Source organism: Phyllobates terribilis, unplaced genomic scaffold (genome assembly GCF_046119375.1).
Source record: "Phyllobates terribilis strain yellow unplaced genomic scaffold, ASM4611937v1 Scaffold_489__1_contigs__length_1346288, whole genome shotgun sequence".
NCBI lineage: Eukaryota > Metazoa > Chordata > Amphibia > Anura > Dendrobatidae > Phyllobates > Phyllobates terribilis.
Window position 1 is genome coordinate 1,086,292 of NW_027363249.1, and position 21,859 is coordinate 1,108,150.

Consider the following 21,859-nt stretch of genomic DNA (forward strand, 5'->3'; position numbering starts at 1 on the left):
TGCTATATGACAATGATTATATAATGTACATTGTGGACCATTCAGCCTCAGATGCAGAGTGTGAACATTGCCAAAAATCTATATTTAACTGAAATAAATGATACAATTCATCAGAAATGTTAACCATTTAGACGGTTTTCGAAAAGTTCCGGATAAATATGAACAAAATGTAAATGTTGATTGATAAGCCGTGAATTCAGCGGGTCGGTCCTGGGGGAATTTACATCCCATGTAGGAATTCAGGGGATCTGGGAAGGGATTTCGCACCATATGAACAACACCGGATGGAATGGGCCCAGATAACCCGGCACCCAGGCTGGAAAAGATCCATACGCTGGTTTTCTTCGATGCCGATATGAAAGAAATAAAAACAAATATTTTCTAACACTTTTCTATTTTTTTTTTTATAATTATTTGATATTAACCCCTTTACCACTTTGGGCTTCTCCATTTTTGCGATTTCGTTTTTTGCTCCCCTTTTCTCCAGAGCCATAACTGTTTTATTTTTCCGTCAATATGGCCATGTGAGGGCTTGTTTTTTGCGAGACAAGTTGTACTTTTGAACGACACCATTGGTTTTACCATATTGTGTACTGGAAAACAGGAAAAAAAATCAAAGTGCGGTGAAATTGCAAAAAAAGTGCAATTTCACAATTGTGACTCACCGGCGACTGCACACAAGTTTCCTGCTCCACCTGGCTACACAGACGGCAGGAATTAGAGCGCCGTCCATACAGGGTAAATTGCGCAGGCGTGGGATCCGGCCGGGAACTGCACGTCACAGGCCCCTGTGTCGTGCCGGGGAGGAGGGGGGATATGGGAAGTAAGCTAATAGGCGGGGATTTCTTCGCGTCCCCCAGACGTGAAGCTTGCCAAAACTAATTTAATAAAAAGCTATTACACAGCAAGTAGACCTCTAATATGGGACATCACCTGTAATATGGGACATACAGGTAAGTATAGATTCATACTTCTATAACCCGTATCCCCATATTAGAGGTCAGATAAGTCCCAGGGGTGACAGATTCCCTTTAACATATTAACTGCCATGGGTGGATCGCGACTCTACCTGTGGCTGTTAGGAGCATGAGACAGCTGTACAGATCAGCTGTCATGTCCTTGGAAAGGTGCGGTGTCATTGCCGGAGTCCGCACGCCTCGTACACATGCGCGGCTCTGCTCCGTACAACTCGTACACACGCGGCTCCGCTCTGTTCGCCTCGTACACGCGCGACTCCGCTCCGTACGCCCCGTACACGCGCGGCTTCGCTCCGTACGCCTCGTACACGCGCGGCTACGCTCCGTAAACCTCGTACACGCGCGGCTTCGCTACGTACAACTCATACACGCGCGGCTCCGCTCTGTACGCCTCGAACACGCGCGGCTCCGCTCCGTACGCCTCGCTCCGTACGCCTCGTACACGCGTGGCTCCGCTCCGTACGCCTCGTACACACGCGGCTCCGCTCCGTACGCCTCGTACACACGCGGCTCCGCTCCGTACGCCTCGTACACACGCGGCTCCGCTCCGTACGCCTCGTACACACGCGGCTCCGCTCCGTACACCTCGCACACACGCGGCTCTGCTCCGTACACCTCGTACACACGCGGCTCTGCTCCGTACACCTCGTACACACGCGGCTCTGCTCCGTACACCTCGTACACACGCGGCTCTGCTCCGTACACCTCGTACACACGCGGCTCTGCTTCGTGCGCCTCGTACTCGTGCGGCTCCGCTCCGTGCGCCTCGTGCACACGCGGCTCCGCTCCGTACACAAGTGGCTCTGCTCCGTACGCTTCGTACACAAGCGGCTCCGCTCCGTACACCTCGTACACGCGCGACTCCCCTCCGTACACGCGAGGCTCCGCACGCCTTGTACACGTGCGGCTCCACTCCGTACGCCTTGTACACGTGCGGCTCCACTCCGTACGCCTTGTACACGTGCGGCTCCGCTTCGTGCGCCTCGTACACGTGCGGCTCCGCTCCGTGCGCCTCGTACACGTGCGGCTCCGCTCCGTGCGCCTCGTGCACACGCGGCTCCGCTCCGTACACAAGCACCTCTGCTCCGTACACAAGTGGCTCCGCTCCGTACGCCTCGTACACGTGCGGCTCCGCTCCGTACACCTCGTACACGTGCGGCTCCGCTCCGTACACCTCGTACACGTGCGGCTCCGCTCCGTGCACCTCGTACACGTGCGGCTCCGCTCCGTGCGCCTCGTGCACACGCGGCTCTGCTCCTTACGCCTCGTACACACGCGGCTCTGCTCCTTACACCTTGTACACACGCGGCTCCGCTCCGTACACGCGGCTCCGTACGCCTCGTACACGCGGCTCCGCTCCGTACGCCTCGTACACGCGGCTCCGCTCCGTACGCCTCGTACACGCGCGGCTCCGCACGCCTCGTACACGCGCGGCTCCGCTCCGTACGCCTCGTACACGCGCGGCTCCGCTCCGTACACCTCGTACACACAGGGCTCCGCTCCGTACACCTCGTACACAAGCGGCTCTGCTCCGTACACCTCGTACACACACGGCTCTGCTCCGTACACCTCGTACACACGCGGCTCTGCTCCGTACACCTCGTACACACGCGGCTCTGCTCCGTACACCTCGTACACACACGGCTCTGCTCCGTACACCTCGTACACACACGGCTCTGCTCCGTACACCTCGTACACACACGGCTCTGCTCCGTACACCTCGTACACGCGCGGCTCCGCTCCGTACACCTCGTACACGCGAGGCTCCGCTCCGTACACCTCGTACACGCGAGGTTCCGCTCCGTACACCTCGTACACGCGCGGCTCCGCTCCGTACGCCTCGTACACACGCGGCTCTGCTACATCCACACTGTAAACCCCTCCTGACCCCACACATAAACTTCAGCTCATCCAGCACCATGACAACCAGCACAGCAGAGTCCTGCATCCACTGAGGCCCCTGATCATGTGACCCCTGACTCCTCCCCTCCTGTGACCTCATCACAGCTCCTGTGCGCACAGAGCAGCCATATATGTGGTGGCGGCTCTGCAGGTGGAGGTATGTGGAGACCCCCCCATTACTGGGCGCAGGGGGCATTAACCCCTTCAGCACGGAGACTCTTTTGGGGTCTTGTGTTGCCCCTTTATAAGAATCATAAGGTTTTTGTTCTGTTTCCTGTAATAGATACATACGACCCAACTATGGAGACAGGAAGGGAGGAAACGTATTGTTCTCATAGTACAGGACCCCTTTACTGCCCCACAGTGTAATGCCCCCATTATGCCCCTTATGCAGGATGTATGATGCCCCCACAGTGTAATGTCCCCATTATGCCCCTTATGCAGGATGTATGATGCCCCCACACAGTGTAATGCCCCCATTATGCCCCTTATGCAGGATGTATGATGCCCCCACACAGTGTAATACCCCCATTATGCCCCTTATGCAGGATGTATGATGCCCCCACAGTGTAATGCCCCCATTATGCCCCTTATGTAGTATGTATGATGCCCCCACACAGTGTAATGCCCCCATTATGCCCCTTATCTAGTATGTATGATGCCCCCCACAGTGTAATGCCCTCATTATGCCCCTTATGCAGGATGTATGATGCCCCCCACACAGTGTAATACCCCCATTATGCCCCTTATGCAGGATGTATGATGCCCCCACAGTGTAATGCCCCCATTATGCCCCTTATGCAGTATGTATGATGCCCCCACACAGTGTAATGCCCCCATTATGCCCCTTATCTAGTATGTATGATGCCCCCCACAGTGTAATGCCCCCATTATGCCCCTTATGCAGGATGTATGATGCCCCCCACACAGTGTAATACCCCCATTATGCCCCTTATGCAGGATGTATGATGCCCCCACAGTGTAATGCCCCCATTATACCCCTTATGCAGGATGTATGATGCCCCCACACAGTGTAATGCCCCCATTATGCCCCTTATGCAGGATGTATGATGCCCCCACACAGTGTAATGCCCCCATTATGCCCCTTATGCAGCATGTATGATGCCCCCACAGTGTAATGCCCCCATTATGCCCCTTATGCAGGATGTATGATGCCCCCACACAGTGTAATGCCCCAATTATGCCCCTTATGCACTATGTATGATGCCCCACAGTGTAATGCCCCCATTATGCCCCTTAAGCAGCATGTATCATGCCCCCACACAGTGTAATGCCCCTTATGCAGGATGTATGATGCCCCCACATAGTGTAATGCCCCCATTATGCCCCTTATGCAGGATGTATGATGCCCCCACATAGTGTAATGCCCCCATTATGCCCCTTATGCAGGATGTATGATGCCCCCACACAGTGTAATGCCCCCATTATGGCCATTATACAGTATGTATGATGCCCCTCACACAGTGTAATGCCCCCATTATGCCCCTTATGCAGGATGTATGATGCCCCCACACAGTGTAATGCCCCTTATGCAGGATGTATGATGCCCCCACACAGTGTAATGCCTCCATTATGCCCCTTATGCAGGATATATGATGCCCCCATTATGGCCATTATACAGTATGTATGATGCCCCTCACACAGTGTAATGCCCCCATTATGCCCCTTATTCAGGATGTATGATGCCCCCATTATGCCCCTTATGCAGGATGTATGATGTCCCCACACAGTGTAATGCCCCCATTATGCCCCTTATGCAGTATGTATGATGTTCCCACACAGTGTAATGCCCCCATTAAGCCCCTTATGCAGTATGTATGATGCCCCCCACAGTGTAATGCTCTCATTATGCCCCTTATGCAGTAGTTATGATGCCCCCCACACAGTGTAATGCCCCCATTATGCCCCTTATGCAGTATGCATGATGCCCCCCACAGTGTAATGCCTCCGTTATGCCCCTTATGCAGGATGCATGATGCCCCCACAGTGTAATGCCCCTTATGCAGGATGTATGATGCCCCCACACAGTGTAATGCCCCCATTATGCCCCTTATGCAGTATGTATGATGCCCCCCATAGTGTAATGCCTCCGTTATGCCCCTTATGCAGGATGCATGATGCCCCCACACAGTGTAATGCCCCCATTATGCCCCTTATGCAGTATGTATGATACCCTCCACAGTGTAATGCCTCCATTATGCCCCTTATGCAGGATATATGATGCCCCCACACAGTGTAATGCCCCCACTATGCCCCATATGCAGTACTTATGATGTCCCAACACAGGGTAATGCCCCTTATGTAGTATGTATGATGCCCCCACACAGTGTAATGCCCCCATTATGCCCCTTATGCAGTATTTATAATGCCCCCACACAGTTTAATGCCTCTATTATGCCCCTTATGCAGGATGTATGATGCCTCCACACATTGTAATGCCCCCATTATGCTCTTTTTGCAATATGTTTGATGCCCCCCACACAGAGTAATGTTCCTACAGTACCACCTTCCCCCCACATACAGTACAATGTTCCCATAGTATCGCCTGAGGTCCTGCAGTTGGAATAAGTCCTGAGGTTTTATAGTTGAAATAATCCCTCTGGAGTTGGTTTTCCCTCTGCCTGCCATGTATACCCTTGAGCATGTATACATGTATGTAGGGGAGCAGGCCTTACTAGATATCGAGGCTTTGTACAGTAATATACTGCATGAGGATGAGGAGGAGCATGAGATTTACCAATTATCCTTATGGTAGCATGAGACGGACTCTACAACCCACAGAAGTTGATCAGGTAGTGCAGCTCATCCAGGATGGCACATCAATGCGAGCTGTGGCAAGAAGGTTTGCTGTGTCTGTCAGCGTAGTGTCCAGAGGCTGGAGGCACTACCAGGAGACGTGGAGGGGGCCGTATGAGGACAACAACCCAGCAGCAGGCCGCTACCTCTGCCTTTGTGCAAGGAGGAGCGCTGCCAGAGCCCTGCAAAATGACCTCCAGCAGGCCACAAATGTGCATGTGTCTGCACAAACGGTTAGAAACAGACTCCATGAGGGCCCGACGTCCACAGATGGGGGTTGTGCTCACAGCCCAACACCGTGCAGGACACTTGACATTTGCCACAGAAAACCAGGATTGGCAAAGTCGCCACTGGCACCCTGTGCTCTTCACAGATGAAAGCAGGTTCACACTGAGCACATGTGACAGACTAATCTGGAGATGCCGTGGACACACACACACACACACACACACACACACACACACACACACACACACACACACACACACACACCCCCCCCCCCCCCTCTAAAAATAAAGGGATTCAGGTCTGGGGAACGGGTGGGCCAGTCCATAGCTTCAATGCCTTCATCTTGCAGGAATTGCTGACGCACTCCAGCCACATTAGGTCTGCCATTGTCCTGCATTAGGAGGAACCCAGAGCCAACCGCACCAGCATATGGTCTCACAAGGGGTCTGAGGATCTCATCTCTGTACCTAATGGCAGTCAGGCTACCTCTGGCGAGCACATGGAGGGCTGTGTGGCCCTCCAAAGAAATGCCACCCCACACCATTACTGACCCACTGCCAAACCTGTCATGCTGAGGGATGTTGCAGGCAGCAGATCGCTCTCCACGGCATCTCCAGACTCTGTCATGTCTGTCACATGTGCTCAGTGTGAACCTGCTTTCATCTGTGAAGAGCACAGGGCGCCAGTGGCGACTTTGCCAATCCTGGTGTTCTGTGGCAAATGTCAAGCGTCCTGCACGGTGTTGGGCTGTGAGCACAACCCCCAGCTGTGGACGTCGGGCCCTCATGGAGTCGGTTTCTAACTGTTTGTGCAGACACATGCACATTTGTGGCCTGCTTGAGGTCATTTTGTAGGGCTCTGGCAGTGTTCCTCCTTGCACAAAGGAGAAGGTAACGGTCCTGCTGCTGGGTTGTTGCCCTCCTATGGCTCCCTCCACATCTCCTGGTATCTGCTCCATGCTCTGGAGACTGTGCTGACAGACACAGCTACCCTTCTTGCCACAGCTCGCGCTGATGTGCCATCCTGGATGAACTGCACTACCTGAGCAACTTCTGTGGGTTGTACTGTAGACACCGCCTCATGCTACTGTACCTCTAGGGGTGAGAGCAATGGCAAAATGATAAAGTGACCAAAACAACAGCCAAAAAGGATGAGAACAGAGAGATGGTCTGTGGTCACCACCTGCAGAACCGCTCCTTTATAGGGGGTATCTGGCTAGTTGCCTATCATTTCTACCAGTTGTCTGTTCCATTTGCACAACAGCAGGAGAAATTGATTCACAATCAGTGTTGCTTCATAACTGGACAGGTAGATTTCACTGAAGTGTTATTGACTTGGAGTTACATTGTGTTGTTTAAGTGTTCCCTTTATTTTTTAAGCAGTGTGTGTGTATATATATATAATATATTTACATATTTTTATTGATCATATTAAAATTGTACATATATATCGTTCAAGACAAATTTGTTTTGCATCAGGTTGGAGATGACTACGGAATTGCACCCAATTCCACAAATTATATGCTATTATCCAAATGATCAAAGGTTCATTATTATGCCATCAAGTTTAGTTGATTTGATAATCAGAATTATACTATATCAAATAATAAAGGAGATTATTTATGAAAAATTCTAAAGTGACTAGTGCATCAAATAGATAACAATTGATCATATCATATACTGTGTATAAAAATAATAAATAAACGATACAACAAAGATACCACCTATAAAGTACTCTTGTTCAATATTTCGATATGAAATTGATATGACAAGATTGATAGATTATTAATTACTAGAGATGAGCGAATGTTTTGATGTTCCGGTTCGGCGAATAAACCTGTAACATCAAACTTTGGTTTCCCGCGCTGTCATCTGCGTGACATTGTGGGAATCAGGGCCTGTGATTGGCGGTAATATAGCTACCACCGGACACAGCGCTGCAGGGACCATACTGACAGCTGTCAGCGTGATCCCCGCAGCTTTGACAGTGACCCGCGGTAATATAGCTACCGCCGGTCACAGCGCTGCAGGGACCATACTGACTGCTGTCTGCGTGATCCCCGCAACTGTGACCCGGGGTAAAAAAGCTTATTGAGGGTGACAGGCGCCGGCTGATGGGGCTACTACCCCCATCATCCGGCGCCTCCTGTCATTGTAGACGAGCGCCGCTGATAGGAGAATTAACATCTCATCAGCGCGCTTGCGCGGTGATAGTGAAAGTAAAATTAAAAAAAGTTAAAATATTTAAATAAAAATTCTAAACACATATACTCACCTATGACTTACCTGCACCTTGACCCCGATGTTCTCGTCCCCTGTAAAAAATAAAAAAACACCATATACTCTCTTTACAGATAATTCTCGAAGCCCATCATCACCTGCAATAAAGGTAAAATAATAAACCAACCTCAATCTCACCTGTCTGCCACAGTCCATATAGCGAGGGTCCCACGACGATCTCAGTGATAGACCAGCCACATCCCGAGATATTTATACTCCAATCTGCGTTCTTTTTTAAAGCTACATACAAATGTGCTCACCATCTTTTTATACAGATAATCACCAATAACATTTCATAAAAATATCACATGACCCAGAACAAGTTTAGCAGCAAAAGTTGAGCTAGTATGCCAAATTTCAGCATCATAGCCAGTATAGAACTCTAATGGCTATGTGCCAAAGTTTGTAAAATCCTCTTAGCTGAAGCCGCAGGCTTGGTGGAACCTCCAGTGAAAGGTCAACAGTGCCCAATGTATTTGAGATTTGGCCCTAAAAATTTACAGAACCTCTTTTCAAACATACATGTACATCCTTATAAATTTTCAACAAAATCGGAGAAGGTCGAGTGGGGACGATTTTTAAAACTGGTCCACTAGATGTGGAATGACCCCTCTCCTAATTAGTTTATCCCACAAGTAGTGATTTCACTTTCTAGTTTGTCAGCTTTACTGCAGTTACGCTTTATCCTGGTATACTCTCCCACTGGGATTGCTTTTATGGTGTGACACGGATGACTGCTTGCAGCATGCAGTATCGTATTTCCTGAGCGGGGTTTAGAAAATGTTGAAGTAGCTATACTTCCATTTCCCCCCTCCAGTCTGAGGTCCAAGAATGGAATTACAGTGGGGTGAGTATTGTATGTGAATGACAAATTAAAATCATTAAGATACTGTACAAATTCCGGTATGGCAGATATATTGCCCCTCCATATGAAGAGCAAATCATCGATGTATCTGCCATACCAGAACAGACAATTCACATACGGATTCGCAGAAGTATACAAACATTTATGCTCCCAGAAGGACATTATTAAGTTTGCGAGCGACGGGGAGTATTTAGCTCCCATGGAGACCCCCTTGCACTGAAGGAAAAAAACCTGCTTGTACATAAAAAAAATATTAGTTATTAAAAATTGCACCAATAAGACAATATATTCACATAGATCAGAAGAATAAGCGCTGAATTTAAATATATGATACTTTAGTGTTTGGATAACAATATTATAGGGAATGCAAGTATACAATGACACTACATCGCAGCTAAGCCACGTGTAGTTAGGCTGCCATTCCATTTTAGATACCTGATTTAAGACATCCCTGGAGTCCTTTAAAAATCCTGCAGTTCTTTGAACTAATGGCTGCAATAAATTATCCTTCCAATCCCCTATTAATTCAGTAACTGAGTTTATACCCGATACTATGAGTCTCATCGGGGGAGGAATTATATTTTTTTTGTATTTTTGGCAGACCATATAAACCTGGCAACATTGGTTGCTCCACAATTAAATAATCCCTTTCTTTTTCAGTTATAACCTCTAGGGCAAAACCCTCTTGAATAATAGAATGGGTATCTATAACTAGCTTTTGTAATGCACACGCCCGGACTGACTGGCGTGTGTGTGTATATGTAGTGATTCCACTGGACCATACCGGAGAGTGCCAGGAGGGGCGTAACTAAGTATCTGCCTGATCCGACCAAGGTCGCACGACGGCATACGACGCCAGTGCACCAGGGAGGAACCGAGCAGAGGGACCAGGGTCTACTCCAGGTCAGACTCCGGACACGGCGGTTGGCCCACACCGGGGAATACAGGAACTGGAATGTTAGGCTGGCACACAGACTGGGGGTATAGGCGGACACGGCTGGTAAGCACGACTGGTATGCAGGCAGGGAGGTACTGGCAGGTACAACAGGTTGGAGCACAGAGTGGATAGGAGCCAGTACAGACTGGGACTTCCGGAACAGAACCGCAGATGCGGTAGACAAACACAGCAGGGTGAGACCTCCCGGAGCGGCGAGCAAAGGAGCGGAGCGAGACTGCCGGAGCGGTGAGCAAAGGGTCGGAGCGGAGCGAGACTGCCGGAGCGGCGAGCAAAGGGTCGGAGCGGAGCGAGACTGCCGGAGCGGCGAGCAAAGGGTCGGAGCGGAGCGAGACTGCCGGAGCGGCGAGCAAAGGGTCGGAGCGGAGCGAGACTGCCGGAGCGGCGAGCAAAGGGTCGGAGCGGAGCGAGACTGCCGGAGCGGCGAGCAAAGGGTCGGAGCGGAGCGAGACTGCCGGAGCGGCGAGCAAAGGGTCGGAGCGGAGCGAGACTGCCGGAGCGGCGAGCAAAGGGTCGGAGCGGAGCGAGACTGCCGGAGCGGCGAGCAAAGGGTCGGAGTGGAGCGAGACTGCCGGAGCGGCGAGCAAAGGGTCGGAGCGGAGCGAGACTGCCGGAGCGGCGAGCAAAGGGTCGGAGCGGAGCGAGACTGCCGGAGCGGCGAGCAAAGGGTCGGAGCGGAGCGAGACTGCCGGAGCGGCGAGCAAGACGGAGCACAGCGGAAACCGCAGGAGCGGCGAGCAAGACGGAGCACAGCGGAAACCGCAGGAGCGGTGAGCGAGACGGAGTAGGGCAGAGGAGAAGAGACAGGGCTCTGTTCACACGGAACAGACAGGAAAGGAAAGGCGAACCAGATACACACTAGATACTTACAAAGAAGTAGCGAGTGAGCACTAAACTCACAACGGAAGTACAGCGACAACGAGTGGGAGTTAGGTACAGGTTCAGACAATGCAGGAAAAGGGAAGGGACAGACATAGAGGCAAAACAGGTAAAAGGTAGAGGAGTGTTCAGACAGGAACTGAGTGTTCGGGCAGAGACCGGCACTGCAGCAAGGAACAGGAACGAGTCTGGGAATGCGGCCCCGAGAGAGGCGGGACGAACAGGCAAGGAGCGTGTTCAGACTGGCCTGGAAATGCAGCCTCCAGGAAAGGCGGACAGACGGGCAAGAAAACACAGAAACAGGTCTAGGTATGCAGCCCCTAGAAGGCAGGACGAACAGGCTAGGAGCGTTTTCAGACTGGTCTGGAAATGCAGCCTAAGGAAGGCGACCGACAACAGGCTAGGAGAAAGTTCAGACAGGACCTGGCATATCAGCGGCAAGAAGCCCACTGAAGGAACAAGATGCTCAGGCAGGGTTTCCTGGGAGGAGCTGGGTTAAATACCAGGTGACAGACAGCAATAGGCTGAGGACGCACAAGGGCTGTGCCTGCAGCACCTACAAGAAACAGGAAGTGATCGGGCGCCGCCGTTAGGCAGCAGAAACAGAGGCAAGCAGACGGCATGGAGGGAAGCCAGAGAGACAGTCTGGACTGGAAATCAAATGCGCGCTCTTGCACAGTGGGAGATGGACCACTATGCAAGGACGCCGCCAGGTATGTTACAGCTTTGATGTGGGATTATCTAGGACTTTTTTATATGTTTTATTATCTGACAGCATTTGTAAATCCTACATCTCTGCTTCCATTAACCGCTTCCGACCTCCCACTTGTAAGGCGGCGGTGTTCACACCGTGCAGTAACTGAGGCAGTGACCCAAGCAAGTCCAACATAAGCAGCTTTTATTCAGCACTCACGGGTAAAACAGAAAGTCCTCTGGTTCTCAGCTGGGTTAACATAAGTCCATAACAACGGTTGCTGTGGGCAACAGCTGCGCCGGGCTGCTCAGAGCCTGACTGGTGCAGAGCCTACCCAGGCGTAGGTTCAGCTACACACAGGCCCGCTAAGCGTTCCTGCTATGTCCCTAGCGGGTCCCAACACTGAACAACACTAATCCTTAATTTATGGTTTTTAAAGGACCTGAGGCAAGAGCCACTGGAAAACCCGGGTTGGAGGGAGGAATCCGCCCCACTGCCTTCCTGTAGTCTCCTCCAAGAAATGGAGGCTCTGCCGGGTTTTACTAATCTGCCTTAGCCAGATAGCCTGACCAGGTCAATGCTCACCTTCATTCCTGCATTGCAGCCGCAGCTGTGTCGGTGGCTGCAATGCACTTCAGTGGGTTTAATAGGTCTCTGTACACATTCTGTGGGATATATACCGTCCCTTGTATACGATCCCCTTCACTGCCTCACACACTGTACATAAACGTCGGCGCTGGCTGGGCTCTGTGCAGCGCCCACGTTTATGAACAATCAGCGGCCTCGCAGCGCTCAGGAACCCCAGGGTCCTGCAAGTGCTGCGGTTGCGGTGCAGAGCAACAGCTCTGATAGGTAACATCATCGGGACCTGATTGGATCAGGTCCCAATGATGCTAACCCTTTGCTATCTTCTATGCCGCGATCCATAGCGATTGCGGCATTTAGGAGATGGTGAGAGGAGAGGGGGTCGTCCACTCACCTTTCCGATGGCCTCCGTGATAGGACCTGGCGTTGTCATGGCAGCAGGAGGTAATATGATGACTTCCTGGTCTGCCATGCACGGTGTCCTGCTAGAATCAGCCAGCAGCTGAGTCTAGCAGGAGATCTGACAGTGTAAAACTGTCTGCTCTCATGCAATGCAATACATGTCTATTGCATTGCGTAAGACTAGTGATCAGAAAAATAAAAATTGGAGTTCCATACAGGGACTAAGTAAAAATGTAAAAAAAAAAAAAAAAGTATAAAAAAAATGTTTTCAAACTGTTAAAAAAAAATATATATATATATATATATATATATATATATATCTCACAAAATAAAATTAAATAAATACGGTAAATAAACCAATAAATCAATATATTTATGCAAAAACAAAAAAAGTACATATATTTGGTATCGCCGCATCTGGAACAACCCTATAAAACTGTTACACTAATTAACCCCTTCTGTAAACACCATAAAAAATAAAAAACGGAGCAAAAAGCTATGCTTTTACATGATACTGCCAAACAAAAAGTGGAATAAAATACAATCAAAAAGCTAAATGGAAATAAAAATGTTACCGCTAAAAACGTCATCTTGTCCTGCAAAAAAAAAGCCGCCATGCAGCTCCATCAGCTGAAAGATAAAAAAGTTGTAGCTCTTTTGTAATTCTTTTGTCTATAAAATAGTTTTTATTGTGTAAAAGCGCCAAAACATAAAAAAACTATGTGTGGTATTACTGTAAACATGCTGACCCGAAGAATAACGCTGCCTTATCAATTTTACACTTGTGGAACGGTATTAAAAAAAACCTCAAAAAAACAAATCCTGAATTGCTGTTTTTTGTTCATTCTACCTCCCAAAAAACAGAATAGGAAACGATCAAAAAATGTCACATGCCCAAAAATGGTACCAATAATAACGTCAACTCGACCCGCAAAAAACAAGCCCTCACATGACTTTGTCGGCCAAAATATGGAAAAATTATAGCTCTCAAAATACGGCGATGCAAAAACTAGATTTTGCGAAAGAAAGCGTCTTTTAGTGTATGACAGCTGTCAATCATAAATACCCGATATAAATCTGGTATCACTGTAATCGCAACGACCCGAAGAATATAGTTGTCTAATCACTTATACCGCATGAGGAACGGCGTAAAAAATAAGTAAAAACAATTTTTCACCTGCTGCTAATTTGTTCATTCTGCTTCCCAAAACAATGCAGTATGGCGCGTCTCACGTTTATTCTGCGCTAAGCGCTTACACCGGGGTTTCCGTGTAAATCTCTGAAATACATGATTCAGACGGAACACCCGACGGAAGATTCCCTGTAATGAGGCAGATGGAGGCACCATGGACACCGTCTAGCCTATCATCCCACAGTGTCAGGTTTTTTTAGACATGCGTAAAAGTGTGATTGGCCACAATTTTGTGCACCTCTGGAAAAAAAGGACACCGCTAAACAGAGCCAAGACTGAGTCCTGAGTAACTCTGCTGCCTCACTATAGTGAATGGATCCCTCGGGGGTTTCATCTGAATTACATCACTTGGAGATTTAGATGGAAACTCCGATGTAAGTGCTCAGCGTAGAGAGCCGGATAAACGTTATGTAAAATGTTCCCAATAAAAGCTTCAACTCAATCCACAAAAAAAGCAAGTCCCCACTCAGGTCTGTCATCTAACGAAAATATAAGGGACTTTCAAGTTACTGGTAGCACAAAGGCTCTGGAAAAGCGAAATGGCCCTTGCCCCCCAAAAGAAATTCAGCAAATCCTGTGCTCCCAAGTCCAAATGCTCCCCTCCCTTCTGAGCCCCACAATGTGCCTAAACTATATTTAGGGTCCACATGTCTGGCATTCCTGTAGCGATGAGAGCCCGCCTAATTTACAGGTGCATGTCTACAGAAGCATGAGCTGGCCACAACGTACTGGTCACTACAACGGCAGTTTGAAATTTTCACTCAGCAACATCCACTGCAGGATGTTTCTGGAAAACACGCATGAAGTGAAAATTGTCACTACACCTGTATGTAAATTTCCAAAGGGGTATAATTTCCAAAATGGGGTCCCTTGAGGGGGGATTCTGCTCTTCTAGCACTTAGGGGCTCTGTATGGAGTCCTCAAACTACCGTATATTCCGGCGTATAAGACGACTTTTGAAGACTGAAAAATCTGTCTAGTCTGGGGTCGTCTTATACGCCGGTAATGTTTTTGAACTTTCAGAAATTGACATGCGGGGATACTCTGGGGGTGTTAATAAGCTGCCGTGGCCGTATCCCTGCCATGTGGGAGTTAATATAAGGTGGAGGGAGTTAAAATACGGCGGCGGTAGGTCCAGACAGTCAGCGCTTCTGTGCTGAACTGACACATCGCTGCGCTGTGTCTTCTCAGGCCTGGGACACAGCGCAGCGTATTCCCAGCAGCGGAGACAGACAGAACCTAGCGAACTTTTCTGACACATCGCAGTGTCTTCCCAGGTCCGGACACAGCGCAGGGCTTCTGTGCCGACAGCTTTCACTTGTCACAGAAGCGCTGCGCTGTGTCCGGAGCTGGGAAGTTCGCATCGCTTCTGTGACAAGTAGTGTTGAGCATTCCGATACTGTAATATCGGGTATCGGCCGATATTCGCGGTATCGGAATTCCGATACTTAATTCCGATACTTTTACAATATCGAATACCGGAATCGGAAGTTCCCATAATGCCTGTGCTCTGCAGTGTCTCTGAAGGATGACAAGCTGGATGGCAGAGCTCAGCTGAGATCCAGCCTGTCATCAGAATGCCATCCCAGCGTGGGAGAATTCTCCTGATTGTTTAAAAGCCGGCGGGCGGTAAAAAGCCGCCTGCTTTTAAACAATCACACAGCCCCATACTGCTTCCCCGCAGCCTTCCACCCCAATCCTCCGCTCCCCTCGCCACCTCCCATCCCGATCGTAAGTTAGGACCGGGCGGGGAGTGCAGCACAAAGGAGCGGGGAGCGAAGGACCCGGGCGGGGAAGCCGGCAGTGAAAAGACTTCACCGCCGGCTTTCCCGTTCTGTGCTGCTCTTTCCCGCCGGTTATTTCAAATGAACAGCTGAGGTATCAGGTGATGCCGATCAGCTGTTCATTTGAAGTCGCCGCGGTGCCCTCAGAGGGTTCATGTGAGTTCATGCTTGACTGCATTGCATGAACTCACATGAACTTTCCCACGGTCTCACAGGTCAGCCTCACCTCCCAGACCCGTCATGATTGGTGTGTGCGGGTGTCTGCGAGTGTGTGTGGGGTGTCTGTGCGATGTCTGCGGGTGTGTGCGGTGTCTGTGAGATGTCTGCGAGTGTGTGCGGGTGTGCGCGGTGTCTGTGCGATGTGTCTGTGCGATGTGTGCGCGGTGTCTGTGCGATGTCTGTGCGATGTGTGCGGTGTCTGTGCGATGTGTGCGGTGTCTGTGCGATGTGTGCGGTGTCTGTGCGATGTGTGCGGGTGTGTGCGTGCAGGCAGACATAGGCCGATGTGACACTACTACTCCCATCGGACTATGTCTGTCCCCCGTCCACTCCTGCCAGCAGGATCAGCTCGATGGGAGCAGTAGTTCCCATCAGCCTGATCCTGCTATATAAATTGCCCTACTGTGTCCCCAATAAATGTTAAATACATGTCATTGGTGGCCAGTGGTTACCTACAATAAATTAGTTCATACATTACCAGTCCCCGCCGATCGCCACCTAAAATAAAGTAAAAAATAAAAAACTACACCTATACTCACCTAGACACCTAATTCCCCGAAGCCATCGATCTCCTGTAATAAAATATAAAATAATAAACCACAACCTTATCCTTACCCCTCCGTAGTAGTCCACGAGTGTCCCACGAAGATCTCCAGTTCAGAGCAGCCACATAGAATGTGACCGCTCTGAACCGCTGCCGCCGCTAGAATGACGGGGCCGTAAAGCAGCCCGTCATTGCATAAGCGGGTTCGCCGGAGTTCAGGCAGCGCTGCTCCGGTTAGCTGCTTTACGGCCCTGCTGTATCGTGAGAAATTCCCACGGTACAGCAGTGCCGTAAAGGAGGTCTCCGGAGCTGCGCTGACTGAATGCACTCCGGTGACCTCAGTCAGGGGCTCCCGCTGCCGGGAGCGGACGTGTTCCCGGCAGCGTGAGCTTACAGCAGCCATGCACAGCTGTCACCATCTCCAGATGTGACAGCTGTGCATGGGAGATCAGCGCAGGAACATGGACAGGTAACTATTTTTTTTTTTTTAGTAAACTAAGAATTAAATAAAATGGTGTGGTTTATTTCAAATAAATTATTTTTTTCTTGGTGTAGTGTGTGTTTTTTCTTTTTAACACTTTGTAGGTTAGTAATGGGGGTGTCTTATAGACGCCCATCATTACTAACCTGGGCTTCATGGCAGCTGGCGCTGACATGAACCCCAGCCCTATTACCCCCTGCCACCGCACCAGGGCAGCGTGGAAGAGCGAGGCTAAGTGCCAGAATTGGTGCATCCTATGGATGCGCCATTTCTGGGGCGGCTGACGGCTGGTGTTTCTAGCCTGGGAGCGGACCAATATTCATGGCACCCTTCCTGGGCTATTAATATCAGCCCCCAGCTGTCTGCCTAGCCTTTGCTAGCTATTAAAATAGGGGGGACCCCACGTCATTTTTTTGGGGGGGTCCCCCATTTTAATAGCTAGTAAAGGCTAGGTATTCAGCTGGGGGCTGATATTAGTAGTCTGGAAAGCTCCGTGGGTATTACCCCCTTCCCAGGCTTCAAACATCTGCCCCAGCTGTCTGCTTAACCTCCGCTAGAGACTAAAATTAAGGGGAACCCCACACCAATTTTTTTTAAAATAAATCCTTTATTTTAACACTAAATGACAAGTACAGTAATCAACACTGTCACTGTACTTCATATATATGTGACTGACATGTTTCTATCTATCTAATCTATGTATGATTCTCTATTCCTTCTATTCTAAATTGTCGGGTACAGATGCTGAATTGCCGGCCGGCTTTTTTAAAGAGACGGTGCATGAAAACACTATTATTTTTTTAAATAAATCCTTTACACTAAATGACAAGTACAGTAAGCAACACTGTCACTGTACTTCATATATATGTGACTGACTTGTTTCTATCTATCTAATCTATGTATGATTCTCTATTCCTTCTATTCTAAATTGTCGGGTACAGATGCTGAATTGCCGGCCGGCTTTTTTAAAGAGACGGTGCACGAAAACACTATTATATTTTTTAATAAATCCTTTACACTAAATGACAAGTACAGTAAGCAACAATGTCACTGTACTTCATATATATGTGACTGACATATTTCTATCTATCTAATCTATGTGTGAAGCTCTATTCTTTCTGTTGTAAATTGTCGGGTACCGGTGTATGCCGCTGATGAAAATGGATGATAGTAATGTTGTTGTTGTATGCCTTATGTTTATGAGTGACAGTTTTCCTGCTATATACCTGCATGTCATAAGAATTTAAATTAAAAAAGGACCATGTTAAATTCAAATCTGTTTTTTTTTTTAATTTTTACCGGTGTTTGGTATGCGTTGGAAAAGGGGTAGTCTTATACGGTGAATATATCTTAAACTCTATATTTTAACAGGAAAGTAGGTGGGTCGTCTTATACACCAGGTCGTCTTATACGCCGGAATATACGGTATTCTACAATAATTTGTTCTCCAGGAGTCAAATAGCGCTCCCTCCCTCCTGAGTCTTGCCGTATGGCTAGGCGGTACTGTACAGCCACATATGGGGTATTGCCACGTTTAGAAGAAATTGTGTGACACATTTCGGCACCATTTTTACCCATTCCCCTGTGTGAAAATGTAAAATCTGAGGCTAAAACAATTTTTGTGGTAAAAATTTAATTATTTTTTCCTCACTGCCAAATGGTATAAATTTCTGTCACATGTGATGTAAATATGATCACTGCACCCCTAGATGAATTCATTGAGAGGTGTCGTTTGTAAAATGGAGTCATTTATGGGGGGGTTTCTTCTGTTCTGGGACCTCAGGGGCTCTCCCAGTGGGTCATGTCACCTGCAAACCACAACAGTAAAATCTGCGCTGTAACATGGCGCTCCTTACCTTATGAGCTTTGCATTGTGCCTGCAAAGTAGTTTTCGACCACTTATGGGGTATTGATGTACTTAAGAGAAGCTGTGTAACATTTTCTCTTATTACCCCTTTTGAAAACTGCAAACTTGGGGTCAAAGCAACACTTGAATGGAAAAAAATAGTAATATTTCATTTACTCAGCCCAATGTTATACAAGTTTGTGTATCGCCTGAGGGTTAAAAAATACTCACTACTCCCCTAGATGAATTCCTTGAGAGGTGTAGTTTACAAAATGGTGTCACTTGTGGGGGTTTCTGCTGTTTTGGTATGTCAGCGACTCTTCAAATGTGACATGGTGTCTGCAACCTCTTCCAAGCCCTGCCGTGCGCTAAAGCAGTAGTTTTCCTCCCCATATGGGGTATCGGCTTAATCAGGAGGAATTGCACAACAAACTGCATGGTGCAATTTCTCCTGTTACCCTTATGAAAATGTAAAATTGGGGGCTGAAAAACATTTTTGTGGGAAAAATGTGAAAGTTTTATTTTTACGGCTTAATGTTATAAACTTCTGTGAAGCACCTGGGGGTTTAAGGTGCTCACCACACATCTAGATAAGTTCCCTGAGTGGTCTGGTTTCCAAAATGGTGTCACTTGTGGGGGGTTTCCACTGTTTAAGCACATCAGAGGCTCCCCAAACACGAGTTGGCGTCCACTATTTATTTAAGCAAATTTTACATTCAAAAAGTCAAATGGTGCTCCTTCCCTTCCGAGCCCTGCCGTGCGCCCCCACAGTAGTTTTCCCTCACATATGGGGTATCAGTGTGCTCAGGAGAAACTGCACAACACATTTTGTAGTTCATTTTTTCCTGTTACCCTTACGAAAAAAATTTAAAAAAAATTTGGTCTAAAGTAACATTTTTGTGAAAAAAAGTTAAATGTTCATTGTTTACTTCCATATTCCAAAAATTCCTGTGAATCACCTGAAGGGTTAATAAACTTATGGAATGTGGTTTTGAGCCCCTTGAGGGGTGCAGTTTTTAGAATGGTGTCACTTTGGATTATTTTCTGTCATAAAGGCCCCTCAAAGTCACTTCAAATAAAATGTGGTCCCTAAAAAATGGTTTTGTAAATTTTGTTGGATAAATGAGAAATCAATGGTCAACTTTTAACCCCTATAACTTCCTAAGAAAAAAAATTTGGTTCCAAAATTGTGCTCATGTAAAGTAGACATGTTAGAAATGTTATTAACTATTTTGTGTGACATATCTCTCTGATTTAAGGGCATAAAAATTCAAAGTTTGAAAATTGCAACATGCCAAATTTCCGATTTTTTTCACAAAGTAACGCAAGTCATATCGAATAAATTTTACCACAATCATGACATACAATATGTCACGAAAAATAGTCTCAGAATCGGTGGGATCCGCTGAAGCGTTCCAGAGTAATTACCTCATAAAGTGACAGTGGTCAGATTGACCAAAAATTGGCCTGATCACGAAGGCGAAAACAGGCTCTGGCGTTAAAGGGTTAATACTACTACTCCTCCCTTGTCTGACATTCTTATGACAAGATCTTTCATACATTTTAATTCTTGAAGGGCAATCCGTTCTTTCTTGGTCACATTTCACTTGGCAGTCCCCATATTTGAGATGAATACAACACCTTTAACTCTTGCTGCACAACATCCTGAAAAATATCCATTGAATCAGATCTGCACTGAATAGGATAAAATCCTAAAAATTTGACTTTGGTTTCTTTGGATATGGGTCACACTATGACTAAGAACATCTGAGTTCGAAACATGTTATTGTGATTCCTAAGTCCCATTGTCTTGTTTTAACTTTTTCACAATAAATGGAGTTTTAGCTTTTTTCACATTACCTGGATTTCGTGCTGGATTTTTCGCCCTTCTGTGGAGTGGGTACGGAAAGTATTCAGACCCCTTTAAATTTTTCACTCTTTGTTTCATTGCAGCCATTTGGTAAATTCTAAAAAGTTCATTTTTTTCTCATTAAAGTACACTGTGCACCCCATCTTGACTGAAAAAAAACAGAAATGTAGACATTTTTGAAAATGTAAAACTGAAATATCACATGGTCATGAGTATTCAGACCCTTTGCTCAGTATTGAGTAGAAGCACCCTTTTGAGCTAGTACAGCCATGAGTCTTCTTGGGAATAATGCAACAAGTTTTTCACAGCTGGATTTGGGGATCCACTGCCATTCTTCCTTGCAGATCCTCTCCAGTTCTGTCAGGTTGGATGGTGAATGTTGGTGGACAGCCATTTTCAGTTCTCTCCAGAGATGCTCAATTGGGTTTAGGTCAGGGCTCTGGCTGGGCCAGTCAAGAATGGTCACAGAGTTGTCCTGAAGCCACTCCTTTTGTTATTTTAGCTGTGTGATTAGGGTCATTGTCTTGTTGGAAGGTGAACTTTCCACCAAGTCTGAGGTCCAGAGTACTGTGGAAGAGGTTTTCTTCCAGGATATCTCTGTACTTGGCCGCATTCATGTTTCCTTCAATTGCAACCAGTCGTCCTGTCCCTGCAGCTCAAAAACACCCCCATAGCATGATGCTGCCACCACCATGTTTCACTGTTGGTATTGTATTGGGCAGGTGATGAGCAGTGCCTGGTTTTCTCCACACATACCGCTTAGAATTATTACCAAAAAGTTCTATCTTCATCTCATCAGACCAGAGAATCTTATTTCTCATAGTCTGGAAGTCCTTCATGTGTTTTTGAGCAAACTGTATGCAGGCTTTCATATGTCTTGCCCCGAGGAGAGGCTTCCATCGGGCAACTCTGCCATAATGGCCCGACTGGTGGAGGGCTGCAGTGATAGTTAACTTTGTGGACTTTTCTTCCATATCCCTATTGCATCTCTGGAGCTCAGCCACAGTGATCTTGGGCTTCTTCTTTACCTCTCTCACCAAGGCTCTTCTCCCACAGTTTGGCTGGATGGCCAGGTCTAGGAAGACTTCTGGTGGTCCCAAACTTCTTCCATTTAAGGATTATGGAGGCCACTGTGCTCTTGGGAACCTTGAGTAAAGCAGAAATTCATTTGTAACCTTGGCCAGATCTGTGCCTTGCCACAATTCTGTCTCTGAGCTGCTTGGGCAGTTCCTTTGAGCTCATGATTCTCATTTAGTCTGACATGCACTGTGAGCTGTGAGGTCTTATATTGACAGGTGTGTGCTTTTCTGAATCAAGTCCTATCAGTTTAATTAATCACA

At 47.8% G+C, this 21,859-nt stretch overlaps 1 protein-coding gene across 1 annotated transcript in view; it reads left to right on the forward strand.

Annotated features, from left to right (window-relative positions):
• Window positions 1-2,977: 2,977 nt before the first annotated feature.
• Window positions 2,978-21,859, forward strand: part of LOC141230048 (uncharacterized) — an 88,025-nt gene continuing 69,143 nt past the window's right edge. The window contains exon 1 of the mRNA XM_073667537.1: window positions 2,978-3,036. The gene's annotated coding sequence lies outside the window, so the exon portion shown is untranslated. The remainder of the gene's footprint in view (window positions 3,037-21,859) is intronic.